Here is a 5,019-nt window from a genome sequence, read left to right as displayed (position 1 = left end):
AATGCTGAGACAGAGGGTAACATCAGACTGAAGTACACAAGCCTGCTAGGGCCTTTTATACAGGGGTGGTCACTGCCAGTACTGCAGTATGAAATCAGTTCTACTCTTAAAGGTACATACACAACAATACCTCCCCTTTTAGATAAACAGTACATAACATTAATTTAACAACTAAATAATAACTAATTACAATTATAATTTTCTCAGTACGATATACATCAACTGAAATAATCATTTATAAGTTCAGTCTTTGAGGAGGCTTCCTAATCCTGACTGGATAGTGCCTTTCAAGTATCCTGTTCTGGCGGTGGAGTCGATTCTGGCTCATTGTCATTGGTTGGTTCGTCAGCTTCCAATACCACTGCTTCTGAGGTAGACGCAATCTTTACTTCGGGCTCATTACCAGGTGCACATGCTTGTGGTATGGGTTTGGCTTGTTCCTGTGACTCTAGAATCTGGTTAGCATGGCATCTCACGATGCTCTCTCCAACGTCCACTGTGTACATTAGTGGTCCCTGCTGTGTACATATCGTTCCTGGCTGCCATTTTTCTGTTCGGTAGTCACGGGCCAAGACTGGTTGCCCTATCTTGAAGCTCCTGGTTGGCTTCTCATTGATGTGCTGGAATTGCTTATCCTCAACATCTCATCTTATGTTTGGTTTGAGCAAATCCAGGCGACATCTTAGCCTTCGGTTGAAGAACATTATGGCTGGAGCTTGGTTGGTGACTGCATGTGTTGCATTCCGGTAAGCAAACAAGAAATTATATACCTTGTGTTGTAGAGGTATGTCATCGTTATACATCGCCTTTATTGCCTTTTTAAAGGTCTGAACAAACCTCTCAGCCAATCCATTTGTGGCTGGATGATATGGGGCAGATGTGTAATGTTTCACCCCATTATTCCTCAGAAACCTCCGGAAATCCTCGGACACAAACTGTGGCCCATTGTCAGAGCAAATCTGTTCTGGCAAGCCATTCCTGGTGAAGATGGTGCGTAGGACTGCAATAGTTTTCTCCGTGGTGGTGGAGGACATTTTGATGACCTCTGGCCACTTCGAATGGGCATCCATGGCGATTAGAAACATTGAGTCCATAAATGGACCAGCAAAATCAATGTGTACCCGTTGCCATACAGATGAGGGCCACTCCCATGGGTGTAGAGGGGCCTGTGGTGGTGCATTTTGGACTTTCTGGCATCCCGAGCAGCTCTTGGTCATATCCTCGATTTGTTTATCGATTCCTGGCCACCACACATAAGCTAGGCTTTTCATTTTTACCCCTCCCAGATGACCTTCATGGAGCTCATTGAGCACTCTGTCTCTCAACTTGGGTGGAATTACCACTCAGGATCCACACATCAAGGTCCCCCGGCACACTGACAGCAGTTCTCTCCTTGGCGAGAATGCTGGCAACAGTGAGTCGTCATGTGCTGGCCATCCCTTCACCGTCAAATAATAGACGCGAGAGAGTGTCGGGTCATTTGGGTTTCTTTCTCTATACTTGAGTTTGTAACAGGCAGACATTCGACTATGGTCGCATGGAATATCTCAACAGGGTCCACTGCAGGTGCTTCCTCTACCATAGGCAACGGTAGGCGCGACAGCCCATCAGCATTTCCATGCTGTTTCGTACCCTTGTACTCTATGTCATACGGATGTGCCCCTAGAAAAAGTGACCATCTTTGCAGCCGTTGCGCTGTCATCACCGGAACGCCCTTCTTTGGATTAAAAATGGAGACCAGGGGCTGATGATCAGTCAGTAGGGTGAATTTCTGCCCGTGCAGATTGTGATTGAACTTTTTCACCCCCCACACCAGGCTGAGGTCCTCCCTGTCAATCTGGGCATAGTTACGCTCGGCTGAGGTTAATGAGCGCGACGCAAAGGCTATTGGCCTCTCTGAAACATCAAGGAATTTGTGTGACAGCACAGCTCCAATGCCGTAGGGAGATGCATCACATGCCAACCGAATCGGTAGTATTGGGTTGTAGTGGGCCAATATTTCTTTTGAAGTGATTAGGCATTTATTTTTCTGAAAGGCACGCTTACGCTCATCACTCCATTTCCATGTTACTCCAGTTTGCAGCAGGGCATTCAGTGGGTGCAGAATTGTAGATAAATTCGGCAAGAACTTATGGTAGTAGTTCACCAGCCCGAGAAATGACCTCAGTTGCGACACATTTTCCGGTGCTGGAGCCTTGACTACAGCCTCAATATTGTCTGGCGACTTATGCAACCCTTCCTCATCAAACATTTGGCCACAATACGAGATTTGTCTCCTGAAGAACTCGCATTTGGGGCGGTTAGCTCGTAGCCCATATTCCTGCAATCTAGTGAGCACCTGCTCCAGGTTGGCAAGGTGTTCACTGTCATTTTCGCCCGTCACCAGGATGTCATCCAAATAACACTGGGTCCCTGGGATCCCATGAAGGACTTGTTCCATTGCCCTCTGCCAAATAGCCGGGGCTGATGCTACCCCGAATACCAGTCGATTGTACTGGTAAAGGCCTTTGTGAGTGTTTATCATGAGGTATTTCCTGGATGCTTCTTCCACCTCCATTTGTAGATACGCTTGGGCCAGATCAATCTTCGTAAAGCATTTCCCTCCAGATAGTGAGGTGAAAATATCTTCTATCCGTGGAAGTGGATATTGTACTGTGTGCAGGACTGGGTTCACAGTTACCTTGAAGTCCCCACAGATGCGAACCTTCTTCGACTCCCCAGGCGTGCTGTTCAATGATTTCTTCATTACAGGAACGATGGGTGTGGCCCACTCGCTCCAATCCACCTTGGACAGCACACACAAATGCTCCAGACTCTCCAGTTCTGCTTCGACGGCTGGGCGGATCGCATACGGCACCGGTGTGGCCTTAATAAATTTTGGGTTTGCGTTATCCTCGATTTTTATCATTGCCTTTACTCCTTTTAGAGTCCCAAGTCCTTGGTGGAACACCTCTTTCGCGTCAGTTAGAATTTGTGACAGTCGTCCAGGTGTGACGTCATCTTCTTTTTTGTCAGTCACAGTTAGTGCCAGAATGGAATGCCAATCCAATTGTATTTTTCGGATCCATTCACGTCCCAATAATGGTGGTCCTCCATCTTGTAGTATATATAGATACAGTTTCTGTGTTTCCTTGCCGTTATATTTAACTGGCACGCTTATTTTTCCTCTGGGGTAGACTTTTTGCCCCGTGTATGTCTTCAATACAATGGACGTGTCCTTTAAGGGTATGTGTGAGAATAGCTGCTCATAGTCTCGTCGATTCATGACAGTTAGGGCTGATCCTGTATCCAATTCCATCTTTACTTGGGACCCTGCTATCATGAGGGTGACCCAAATGGTTCGGTGATCCTCCTTTGCGAGCACATTGTGTAACTTTAGACAACTTAGCCTTCTGCTCCCAGAGTTGTTATCACTCTCCTGATCTTCCGAGCTACTGTCTGTCATTTTTTTTACTTTCTTGTACTTTTCCTTAGTTGTTCTTGTAGTGTTGGTTTTCTTTCCCGACCTGCAGACTCTTGTTATATGTCCCATTTTCCCGCATTGCCTGCATACTTTGTCCTTAAACCAGCAGTCCTTCTGATCATGGGTTGTTCTGCCGCAGCGATAGCACTTTTCTGCTCCATACGCCATTTCGTTAGCGCTGTATTCTTGTGGTTTCTGTTGTATTTCCGCAGCTCCCCATGCTGCTGCTTCGTAGGATACTGCCACGCTGAAAGCCTGTTCTAGCGTCAGGTCCTTTTCCGAAAGTAGTCGTTTCTGGGTTCCTGCACTCTGGAGCCCGCAGACAAACTTATCCCATAAAGTGTCTGCCAGTCCTGCTCCGAACTGGCAGAGCTTCGATAACTTGCATAGTTCCGTAAGATAATCAGCATTGTTCTCATCTTTGTGCTGGTTTCTTTTATGGAACTTGAATCTTTCTGCTATCAGCAGCGGTGTAGGGTTTAGGTGTTCCTGTAAGATATTAACAATCTCTTCAAAACTTTTCTCCATTGGTTTAGCTGGGGTAATTAAATTCCGCAATAGGCCGTACGTTCTCGCGCCCATTAAATTTAATAATACCGACGCCTTCTTTCCATTGGCCACCTCATTGGCATTGCAGTATACTTCAATTCTTTCCACATACGTGGTCCAGTCTTCTACCTCGTTGTCGAAAGCAGTGATACTGCCACTCTTCGGCATCTTGGGTGATTTAAAACGGCGCCTCCCGCGCTTTTCCTTTTTCCCCAATGGAATAAAATGGCGCCTCCCGCGCTTTTCCTTCTTCCCCTTGCTGCCACACTGCTCCTAGCATTCTACAGGGTAATGGCGGCGACCCGCGGCTTCGGCGCGTCTCACTTTTCCTTCCCCTCATTTATTTTCTCTCCGCTGCCCGGTTCTTGAGCACCGACCACGCCCTGTGCACTCCACCCTCTCTCTCTCTCTTTCCTCCCGGCAACGCTGTGCGGCCCCTTTTGCAGAGCCGCTCGATCGAGCTCGAGCCTGCCGCAGTCCGGAAGGGTCAGCGCACTACCTGCTAACAGCACGATTTTCTGGAACACCTTGACTGGGGAGCCAAGCCCAGCTCTCCACAGCCTTTCCTGCAATTCTCCGAACACCAGCGGATCCTTGGGCGGTAGCCCGCGGTCGTCGCCCGTTGCTCTGACTTCGACCTCCAAGAAACTTCTTCTCAGGGAAAGATCCCCGTGAGGTGATGCAGTACTGCAGGTGAGTTCGAACTTGCTCGTCGCCACTGTAAAGTCCGCGCCTCAATAATACACGGACTGCGGGAGAACAATCAAACAGGTATTTTACTGAACAGAGGGTAACTTCAGATTGAAGTACAGAAGCCTGCTAGGGCCTTTTATACAGGGGTGGTCACTGCCGGTACTGCAGTATAAAATCAGTTCTTCTCTTAAAGGTACATACACAACACTTATAACCTGGAATATTTATCTCCCAGTCAGGGTCAGCTTGTAGCTAGGTCTCAATGATGGCCAATATGTCCTATCCTTTAAGCTGGATTTGCGCTTCTAATTTGC

This window comes from Somniosus microcephalus, chromosome 1 (assembly GCF_052327205.1).
Source record: "Somniosus microcephalus isolate GS21.2 chromosome 1, FLI_Smic_1.0, whole genome shotgun sequence".
Classification (NCBI taxonomy): domain Eukaryota; kingdom Metazoa; phylum Chordata; class Chondrichthyes; order Squaliformes; family Somniosidae; genus Somniosus; species Somniosus microcephalus.
The sequence above is the reverse complement of the archived record's forward strand: the minus strand, read 5'-3'. Positions refer to the sequence as shown.